This window comes from Numenius arquata, chromosome W (assembly GCF_964106895.1).
Source record: "Numenius arquata chromosome W, bNumArq3.hap1.1, whole genome shotgun sequence".
Taxonomy (NCBI): Eukaryota; Metazoa; Chordata; class Aves; order Charadriiformes; family Scolopacidae; genus Numenius; species Numenius arquata.
In genome coordinates, this window is record NC_133615.1 from 34,630,579 (window position 1) to 34,642,505 (window position 11,927).

Below are 11,927 nucleotides of genomic sequence, written 5' to 3' on the forward strand. Positions count from 1 at the left end.
AGGCATGGAGAGAAAATAGAGGGATGCACTTCTGTAGAAATTTTCTTGGTAGAGGAGAGCTGTTGATAGCTGCTAAACATGAAGAGTGGGATGCAGCTGGACGAGGTAGTGGAGGACACATACAGGTGGACAATAGACAGGACAGGAAAGATGGGCGCTCATAGCTGACAACAGCTCTGCTGTCATGACTAAGGGAGTACCCAGGAGAGTAAACATTTACATCAGTTAATAGCTGTCAGGCAATAGTGTGATCCTCAGAAATCATGAGCACCTAATACCTTGTTTCCCAAGCAGAGCTTTGAAATTATAACCCTCACTTGGCCCTATTACTTCCTTCCAGCTTGTTGCGTGAAGAGGCAAAATAGTTTTGGCAGAAAATAAATGCGCCTCACCAAGGTGGGAGGCTGGGGCGGCTGGGTTTAAATTCTGAGTGATGCCCAATTCACCACTATCAGTCCAGTCGCGTTTAATATATTAAACTATCATGATTCTGGATACACTAATAGTGGACTGCACCTTCAGTCTAGTCGTGCTCACGAACTAGCACGGCCGCACTTTAGTGTCTGGTCGCGTTCAGTGAGAAACCGAAACGGCTAGCTACTTAAGCAGTGCAGTTTATTTAAGCAACAGATATAAAGGTTCTTTTGGTTTGCCAGTGATAAGTACAGTCTGCAAAGCACGTGCAAGAAAAAGAAAAAAATGTTAATGGTACAAAGCGCGCGACAAAGTTCCAAACAATACAGCCTGGCTATAAATGTAACAGGTAACCCTCTAGAGAGATTTCTAAGTTCCCCGAGGAAGCACTCGGTATAGTCTAAGTCTTACCCACAGACGTCCCTATGGGGGAAAGAAAGGCTCAGCCCGTCGACTGGTCCCGGGAGTCAGAGGCAGTCCGTGATGGGGTCCTCCCTGACTTGTTTACGATGGTGTCTTCCCTAGCATCCCCCCTTTCTTGGGCTATTTTTATATTATTTTTTTACCTTCAAGGTGGAGTTTGAGTGACTTTAGTCATAAATGCCTTTATTATGATTGGTGTAAAATTCTCTCGCCTCGCATTTAAAGGTATAGTTTACGAAAAATTCAGGGCGCAGATTCAAGGAGGAGTGGTCGCACCTTGGAGGCGGGTAGCCTTCGGGCTGGAGGTGTGTTTTGGTATTTTAATGACATTATAATGAGCAAAGTTCGCACAAAGGACAGCATTTCATCAAAATCTGACAGACGTTTGGCCCAGGGTGGTAATTGTGCAGCTTATCAGCTCCATAGCGCCATCCAGCTCCCATCTTCTGCAATGACATCACAAAGGCTGGCCAGGGAGTCTTCTCTCCATTCCACCCTCCGTGCGGCTTCACACTGTGGAATGGCCTTGTATACCAGCTGCAGCTGTACTCCATCCTGGAAGCTCCTTTGATGCTGTACTGTTCCTTAATGTCTGAACAATGCTAAAGTTTAAATTTAAAGTCCCCCCAGCCATTATTCCACCCCGTGACTATAGTCACTCAAGCTTCACTGTATTCAGAAAAATTGGGAACATCCCATACACTATTGTGGTGAGGACTATCAAGTAAATGTACATCTTGTGGGAATATCAGAAGGGTTAAACGTTTCATCATCATCCAAAGTATGACATACAAGATAATTGTCAATGCAAAACATAACACAGTGAGGGTTAGTAAAGCAACAACTGGATGAAGTATCTTGTTGAAAGTTCCTGTAGCAGTTGGTTACCATCCAAAAGTAGTGTCCCACCATTTATGCTCGCCCTCTATCTTGACTCTTCCCAACACCTGATGTATTTCTTCCACATCGTGATGGACAGTAATTAGAGTTCTTTTTCCATTTTCTTGGACTTGTCGCAACAACTGTTTCAGGTCATCACATCGCAATAGCTTCTTCACCAACATGAGATTCATTCCAATAGGAGCAAATGGTAGATCACGAATCAGGGTGGAGTTTGACTTCAGAAATTGATAAGACATCACAGGAGTTGAATAACTAAAGTCACATCCTACTCTCTTTGTAAAATTACGAAGACAAATGTTTGAGTGATTATTTGTATTTACAACAATGTCATTCACAATTATAAAATTATAATAAATTTTCACAAAAACATACCCTTTCCCAATACATACAACTACAGTTTCTTGGGTTTCATCAAGATGTATTTCAAAATGAAAAATATTTTGTTAAGCGTCAAGAAAAATGTCTTGTGCCTTGATGGTATTGCTTTCGCAAAAGAGTCCTTGCTCTTCTCGTGTGATGCACGCATCAGCATCAGCCGTTTGCCATTTATTTCCGCTCTGTTGTGCCCATACTCTATGTTCCTTTGGATAGATTATGGTTCTGTTATGATTTAATCCTAATGCAATGATTGGTTATATTGTGTATACCGAAGCATTGCATATTATTAGGACAAAAGATGTAGCTTTACTGTTGATGGTGCCATGAGTAAAATTGACTAAATGCCACCAGGATTGAAATTTCTTTTCAAATTCAGTTGCATTGTGCCAGATTACTTTTCAAATTTCAGTGGGTAATTTACCTTCTTCACCTTCTTGTATAATTGCTGCTACCGTAAATTGCATCCACAGCTGAGCTTGGATACAAAAGCCAGAGAAACATTGGTTTGAGCTACACCAAATGCATCCACAATCCTTCTCATTAATTCTTTCCCACCGAGGCAACACATGATAAGAGCCACTGGTTAGTTCCCAATGCTAATAGAGAAGACCGCAATGGGTGTCCCAATTTGTTTAGATCACTTGTAGTTGTGCTCAGTTTGTTGGCAAGTACTTCAGCATCTATGCTGTTTAAAACTCCCAACCCTGTTCCTAAGATGCCGGTCACAGCTCTCTTTGATCTCTTCGAGTTTGAGGGAGTATGATGGATTGAGCAATACTTGTTGTTGACCTATATTTTTAATTATATAAGGACCAATGTCAAAAGACGGGTTGACATAGTGCTTAGAGACATAGTTTAGTAATGGGGGTGGGGGTGAACAGTTTTCTTTTGGTTTTTTTTATCAGAGTTAGGTTGATGGTTGGACCTTGGAGGTCCCTTCCAGCCTAGACGATTCTATGATTCTATGATGTAAGGGGTTAGACTAATAGGAGGCTAAGTGGATACATTTCTAGAAATCGGTGTGGGAAGATGTTCTTTGTCCTTTACTTTGACACCGATGTTGCTGTGTCAATCATAAATTCAAACAATAATTCAATGTCTCTGTAGCCCCAAAGACAGTACACAACTATTGGTTTGATAAAGATAAAATTATGCCAACAATCTGAAGATGGTTCTGTTATTTTATAACATTCAGTCTTATAATCTTTTAGCTTAGTAGAGTCAATATGGATTGTCTTAATTTCAGTTGGCCTATGGTAGGTAGACCACTCGGCAGCTGATCTGTATTTTCTTTCCTGGGATAGCTTGGAGTTTAGCCATCTGAGGGGAGTCATTCCTATCCCATTCACCTTTGTGGTATACTGCATTTCCTTGTATCACTAGAGTTGAGAGATTTAAGTCTCTTTTTTCCTTTGGCGTTCTAATACTTGCAGTATATTTTGACAATGCGTGGTTCTAAGGGTCAAGTTCAGTTATATCTAGATTGAACTTGAATGACAACCCTATTTTGTATTGCTGCCAAAGACAAACCACAATAGTGGGTTCCACCGATGTGAAGTTATGCCAGCAATCCCATTGGTCTGGAATGCAATACCTGGTAGCTATTGGGTCTGACAAAACGTTGGCTGTCATTATTCGTGTGGCTTTGTCATGGGTTGTCCTGTTGATCATTCTGCATCCTACCTGGATTTCCTCTCCTTCGCTGCCCCCTCAAGACTGGATACCATCTATCCCAAGTCCGCTCACATTTTGAAAACACCTAAGTTGCATGCATAACCACAGTTATTGTCCAAGTCTAATATTTTCCTTGGTATTCCTATCGCTAAGTTGTGACTGACGTAATTTTGGGAAAATGGCCATTCTGGGTCTCTGACTACAAATAACAGGGAATAAAAAGATAAAACAGAATATCATCAATACAATCTGACAGTTTGTCATTTTAAAACTTGGGCCTCCAAATAGCCATACACAATAAAAAATAATATTACTGCCAGGATGAATGTTAAGATACCCTGAAGGCACTCAACGTTAACGTAGGCTGATCTGTCTGTCAACGTACAGTTCGTTTAAGGCTGGAGACAAAAGACAAAAGCAAAGAAAATATGCTCGGTCTAATTTGACTGACAGGGTTAGAAAGAGGGCGATATCCACTGCAATGAGAGCCATGTTCACTGAACCCCCATTCTACATGGATAGGCTCAGCTGGGTGTATAGGAACAAGTTGTTGAAATAGTCTTCGCTCTTTTATTGACAATTCTAGTGCATTTGTGTGCTGAATGTTCCATTCCCATGATTTTTCCTTTTTTTAGCAAGCTATAAAATGGATGAGCAATGATGGAAAAGCCAGGAATATGCTTGCGCCAATAACCTAACACTCCCAATACTTGTAATTCCTTTACACTAGATGGATTTTTGTCCATGTTCTTTTTTTTCCAAGATGTCTTGAAGGGATTGAAGCAGCTCCTTTAACCCACCAGACTCCCAGGAACTTAACCTCTTGTGCAGGTCCCTGAAAATTTGATTCCAGAATTTCCAACCCAAATTTGAGTAACGTCCCTTGAATGTTTTCCATTATGTCTCTTATACTTTCTTGGTCCTTTCCTCCTATCAGGATGTCATCAATATACTGATACACTGTGTTATCAGATGGGAGATTAATCTCTGCTAAGACCTTAGCCAAAGCATTGTGAGAGACGGTGGGGGAATGTTTATATAGTTGAGGAAGTCTGTTAAAAGTATACTGTATTCCTTTCCATGTGAAAGCAAACTGCGATTTATCCTGCTCACGGAGAGGAATAATGGAAAATATATATTTGACATTTAAGGTTGCCATTCAGGAGTGGGAAGCTCCTTGTATCAGTGTTGCTATCTTGGCAATATTTGAGACTGCAGCAGTTAAAAGGGGCAGTGCTGGCATTTAATTGCCGATAATCTACTGTAAAGCACCGCTGTCCGGCTGGTTTCTTTACTGGCCACACCGGTGAATTATAAGGCGACTGGGTCCTTTTAATAATGCCTCAGTCTTCCAATTCTGTTACCACCCCGTCAATACCTGTGAGCACTGCTGCAGGCAATGGATATTGCCAAATGCTGGTGATTTGAGAGGGAGGTAAAGGTATAGGTGTTTCTAACAGACTCAATTTCATTGTGCCTGATTTAGATTCACGTCCTGCAAAACTCCACACAGTTCCATCTAGGAGTTTCCACGTTCAAACACACAATATATCGAATCCCAGAATGTTAGTAGGTGCAGCACCAACTAGTACCTCAACCCTGATTAACCTCTTTTTCCCTGGTAACCAGAAGGTAATTCTTGCAGTGGGGCACTCTTTTGCTACACCATCAATTCTTGTGAATTTAACTTTGTGCCGACCAGGTTTTATGCCTAGGGTTTGTGCCATTTCTTTAGTGATTACTGACATTTGGGCACCACTGTCAATAAGAAATTCCACCAATATTTTCTGGGGTCAAACAGGAATAGAAATGGTGGGGTCATAATATTTATCAGAGAGACATTTAGTTGCTAATGCCCGCCGGGAAGGGTGGCTCACTGCTCCCCCCGTGGAAGGAAGATTATTTGCTGCAATTCGTTTAAGTAAATCAGATTGTGTTCCAGTGCAGAAGGCACACTTTCCTTATGAGTTCGGGGTTTATAGTTAGACATTTTTCCCCAGCTGATTTAGTCTTTTTAGATAAACACTGGATCAGTGCACAGAGGTCCTCTGTAGAGGCACCGCACAATAATTGTCGAAGTACACCCAGATCTAAGGCTTTACGCCACAATTCACTCCGTTCTGCATCATATCTAAACCTTCTATCAGGTTGGGACCTTTGGGTATGGACCTGGCGGACTCATTGGTTGTGATCTGGGGGCTTTCCACTGGGTGGATTGACCCAACCCACTCGTCGTCCATAATTAACGATTTCGTCTACAAATTCACTCCAGGCGGGTATGTGAGTGCACTGACTTTGGCCACGACTGCGATTAGTGTCTTCACGGGTAGTTCGCAAGCAGTCCTGAGTATTTGCTAAAAATGTCTTAAGGCAATCAGGGAGACCGCAAATGAGAGGGGTTAATCAGGCCAGATCGATGGGAGCTAGCATTGGAGACTTCCTTAACTCGCCTCTCTCATACATTCTCTGTATACAGGCTGCTTTCTCTACTGCTGCAGCTAGATCTGAATAGCTGATTGCTCTGATTTCCAGTGGTTCCCCTCTCTCCTGAGAATCAATACCACCTGCCCAATATGCCGCTCGGGCAGTTAAGGAATGATTAGCAACTCTTAGCCTGGTGGTTACAATTAAGAACAGTCCTGGCCCCCAATAGCCTCCGCCTTCTTCCTCACTCAACATAATTCGGTCGTTCCCCCCCAAGAGAAATTTGCCACAAATATTCAACCTCTGACTCTCCTGGCCACCTTGAATATTTCTCTTGTATTTTCATTTACTGTTCTGGTGACCATAGGACCTTAAGGACAGTGGTGTGGATCTCATCATTGCTATCAATGACAGTTTCAGTTTTAACCAGAGGTCGCAAGGGAATCAGTCAAGATTCAAAATCGGGAGCCCTTTTGCACTCATCGTCGCTGTCGGACCAAATGTCCTCAGTCTGAATCGCACAGCTCGGGTTATGCGCTAATCTACGAATCTGCTTGAGCAAAGCAGAAGGCTGCATCGTATCTAACAGCCGATTCACCTTTTCCAAAAATTGCTTAAACTGACCATTCTCATTCAAAAGTTTATCAACAGAGTTTCCTAATTTTTCTCCTGTCTCCCTCTCAAAGGCCAATGATGACTTCAGAATCTCATTTTCAGATTTCAGAGTTGCCTGTTCTACAGCAGAAATCCAATTGGGAGCAGGGTCATCTTTAATTTCTTCTTGTGCACAAGATAAACAGGCGCCTAAAACTGCACAAATAACACCTTTGCCTTTTCCTGCTTTAAGCTTGAGAGCAGCCTGACACTGATCAATACGCTATACCACCTTTTCTTTATCCCTCCAAAATTTATGGTCCCAATCCCTCCCAGCCGGGGATGGGGCACAATCGTATTTTTGCAGTAAATTATGTATGGCAAACCCTGCTCGCTGCACCATTGATTTACTGTTGCGTGAAAAGGGGGGGAGGAAATAGTTTGGCTCAAGTTTTTGTATTTCAGCTATCTATCTTTGATGAGGTCCTCTGCCTTATATATTTGTTTATTGCTTGCCTCTGTAAATTACTCTGCGCTACACCACGCAAGCCTAAATGAACATCTCCAGCTTTATCAGCCCCAACAGAAGCGGTGTCTTGAGTGAGGGTGTGGAATGTGAGAAAGTAACAGAAGATCGGCAAGGAAGACTATAAGCACAGTCAAGTGACTTGCATGTGGGGTGCTGGAAAACACATATATCACACTAATTGTTGCTTAGTTCTGTGTGCTCAACAAGTAGGACATCTGCACTTAGATAAAGAAGGCCTGGGATGGACTCAGTGGCACCTTATCAAACATGCCCAAGATTCCTGCCCTGCTGCTGAAGAAGATCAAAGCACAGGGAAGAACTCTGCCTTCCTGAACCCTTGAAATACAGGCAAGAACAGCAACTCTGAGCTCTCTCTCACTCTTGCTAACAAGGACTCTCTCTCTTGCTCCGTGATGCCTGCATGCCTCTGCCCAGGTGTTGCTTCGGAGATTCCCTGATCTGTGAGGTATCGAGATTAAATTTTTTTTTTGCCTTTCATCCTTGATTTTGTGGTTGTTCCTGCATCCTGTCTGCATCAGGTCACACAATTCCCATTTTGGAGATTACACAAATTTAGACTTTACTTGCTTGTTTATACCACTCTACACTCTGTCTAGATATTTTCCTTGTACGTAAAATGTCATGAGCAGAACTTACATAGCGAAACCAGCTAATTTGAAGTAACAGCAAAAAATTAGTCAAAGCAGATATGCGATTAATACAACATTGATCTTTCTCCTGTTAAGACTGCAGTAATAAGTTCAGGCATTTTTACTGCCTAAAGCCATTTTCATCTTGGCAATTGTTAAACTAAAATATAAACTAAAACTTAAACTAAACATGACAGCATTTCTGAAATTTCAGCAAAATCTTTGTATGCATTTCTTAGTCATCAAAGACTCCTTTCTTGCTCTCTTTCTCTCTTTTTATTTATATATTGCAGCTATATATTGCAGCTAACTACTCCTGGTTATTGGTAGACCTACACTTACACAGGCTAACTCTGAAAAGTTGAGAGGCAACAAAAATATTGGCAGTGTTATATAAATACTGCCAACACTTGATTCTTCCATTGATTAGTCTGAAGTAGGGCAGTAAAAACTCATTAAATATATAAGAAATTGCTTCTATCTGTGTAAAACTTAAATGCTGTACACGAGTACAGGATCCAGAGCAGTGTAAAGGGAAAAAGGAAACTCTCCAGCAATTCAGCTTTATCCTCTCATGGCTTAGCCCAGCATTAGGATGCACACCCTAATGTAGATATGGAGTATGGCATGGTAGTGCCAGAGCAAAAAAAACCCACACGTGCTGGGAAAAGAGTAATCAACAAAGAGGATTCTTTTTCTTTTTCCATAGTCAGGCAGCCAAAGCTTGACAGGAGACTGTAAGCCGTCTCAGGAGATAGCATAGATGTCCTGGCCTCTTGCTTTCCACACAGAACCCATAATCCTTAACAGACTAGCAAAGCCAATTCAGTACATTTAAAACCATCTTCCTACATCTAGAAGGGTAGACACAAAGGTAAACTCAAAATAAAATGTTTTCCAGAATTGAAAAAAAAAATTTCATTTGATTTGTTACAATCTTGCCTTCTCAGCTCTAAGAGCTTTTATTATCAGTTTAGTTAACATTCAATATTCATCTGCATAAGTGCACATATATAATATGTGCACTTATATATATATGTGTCCCAACACTATATATAACAGATATATAACACTGTCCCAAAATATATTTTTATAACAAATTTAAAATTATAAATGTTTTTAATATAATTCTAGAAATTGAAGTGACCTAACTCAGAAACAAATTATTATATAAATAAAATACCTATTAGACTATTTTAAGCTTTTGAAACCTTATAGAATCATAGAATGGTTAGAGTTGGAAGGGACCTTAAAGATGTTCAAGTTCCAACCCCCCCCCCCACCACCATGGGCAGGGACACCTCCACTAGACCAGGTTGCTCAAAGCCCCATCCAGCCTGGCCTTGAACACTTCCAGGGATGGGGCATCCACAACTTCCCTGGGCAACCTGTTCCAGTGTCTCACAACTATCACAGTAAAGAATGTCTTCCTAATATCTAATCTAAATCTACCCCCTTTCTGTTTAAAACCTTTACCCCTCATCCTATCGCTACACTCCCTGATCTCGTCAGGGACGAGCGACTCCTGAGTCGCTCCCCATCTCTCCTCTAGGCTCCCTTCAGATATTGGAAGGCTGCAATAAGATTTCCCTGGAGCCTTCTTTTCGCCAGGCTGAACAGCCCCAACTCTCTCAGCCTGTCTTCATAGGAGAGGTGCTCTGGCCCTCTGATCATCTTCATGGCCTTCCTCTGGAATCACTCTTATGTTGGGGGCCCCAGAGCTGATAAAGTTTATTTTCACTTTCAGATTTTAGTAAAAAAAACCCAATTGCTTTATACAAAAATAAAATCTGTTTCTCCAGAGTTGTTCTTGGCTTATAAGTCTGCTGCCTCCCTGGAGCTTGGGTTAAAGATGTGGCGAGAAAACTTCCCATCCTGGTACGGCCCTCAGATTATTATCCATTATTGATTTTTTCAGGTAGAGAGAGATAAAGTTGCAACAAAAAATCCGAGAGCAATCAAGAGAGACTTCAGGGCCTTGGGACGACTGATTAAGGGATCAGGAGCACTAGTAGTGTTTTCTGTCCCTCCAGCTGCAGGTTATAATGAGGGAAGAAACAGGACAGCAGATCAGTACCTGGCCCCCAGCCTGGTGTCACCAACAAGACTTCAGGTTTTTTTTGATCATGGTTCGTTTTACACAACACCAGGCATGTGGGCGACAGACGGGGTAAACCTGTCTCAATGAGGGAAAAAGATTTTTGCGCAGGAGATGGCAGGGCTCATTGAAAGAGCTTTAAACTAGATTTGAATGTGGAAAGGGATGAAACCAGGCTTGCTAGAGGGGGCAGCACATCAATGCATGCCAGTCCTTCGGTCTGCCATCCCAGTGGAGGTAGGGGATGGTGTGCCAAGTGATAGCAAAGACACAAAGGATACTGATGGTTTAGAAATCACAGAACTGCCTGGGAATGGTCAGGTAGGAATTAGGGCTTCTCCCAGCAAAAAACTGGCAGGATCAATAGCCCAACTGAAGTACATCTACACCAGGGCATGCAGCATGGGCAACAAACAGGAGGAGTTGGAAGCCATTGTGCAGCTGGAAAACAATGATGTAATTGCAATCACAGAAACATGGTGGGATAACTCACACAACTGGAGTGCTGCAATGGATGGCTATAAACTCTTCAGAAGGGATAGGCCAGGTAGGAGAGGTGGTGGAGTGGCCCTGTACGTTAGGGAGTGTTTTGATTGTCTTGAGCTTAATGATGGTGACGATAGTGTCGAGTGTTTATGAGTAAGAATCGGGGGGGAGGCCAACAACTCAGATATCATGGTGGGAGTCTGATATAGACCACCCAACCAGGATCAACAGGCAAAAAAAAAAAATTCTGTAAGCAGCTGGGAGAAGTCTCACAATCACTATCAATTTTTCTAGTGGGGGGCTTCAACTTACCTGATGTCTGCTGGAAATAAAATACAGCAGAGAGGAAACAGTCTAGGAGGCTCCTGGAGTGTGTGGAAGATAAGTTCCCGACATAGCTGGTGAGGGAATCGACTAGGAAGGTTCCCCGCTGCACCTGTTGTTTGTGAACAGAGAAGGACTTGTGTTTGATGTGATGGTTGGAGGCGTCTTAGGCCCAGTGATCATGAAATGATAGAGTTTTTGATTCTTGGAGAAGCAAGGAGGGGTTAGCGAGCTACTACAACACCTAGATGTGCACAAGTCTATGGGGCCGGATGGGATCCACCCGAGGGTACTGAGGGAGCTGGCAGAAGTGCTCACCAAGTCACTTTCCATCATTTATCAGCAGTCTTGGCTAACTGGGGAGGTCCCAGTTAACTGGAGGCTATCAAATGTCCCAATGTCCCATCCACAAGAAGGGCTGGAAGATGGTTTTGGCTAACTACAGGCCTGTCAGTCTGGCCTCGGTGCCTGGGAAGGTTATGGAGCAGATCATCCTGAGTGCCATCATGTGGCATATAAAGGATAACCAGGTGATCAGGCACAGTCAGGATGGGTTTATGAAAGGCAAGTCGTGCTTGACTAACCTGATCTCCTTCTATGACAAAGTGATCTGCTTGGTGGATGAGGGAAAGGCTGTGGATGTTGTTTACCTGGACTTTAGTAAGGCCTTTGATACAGTCTCCCACAGTATCCTCCTGGAGAAACTGGCTGCCCATGGCTTGGATGGGAGTACTCTCCGCTGGGTTAAAAACTAGCTGGATGGCCAGGCCCAAAGAGTTGTGGTGAATGGAGTTAAATCCAGTTGGCGGCCAGTCACGAGTGGTGTCCCCCAGGGCTCAGTATTGGGGCCGGTTCTCTTTAACTTTATTGTGGCAGGGAGCCTAGCAGTGGGGCTGCCTTGGCCAGCCTCGGTTTCGCGCCTGCCCAGAAAGGCTGACATCGCCAGAGTCTTCCATCGCAAAATCCAAAACAGACACAGGAAGATGGCTTCCACCTACCGAGAGATATTTAGCTACTAGAGAGAGTTTTT

General features: G+C 42.8%; 1 pseudogene; it reads right to left on the reverse strand.

Moving 5' to 3' along the window:
* LOC141476597 (m7GpppN-mRNA hydrolase-like) overlaps positions 1–6,032 on the reverse strand; it is a 52,214-nt pseudogene extending 46,182 nt beyond the window's left edge.
* Positions 6,033–11,927: the final 5,895 nt, after the last annotated feature.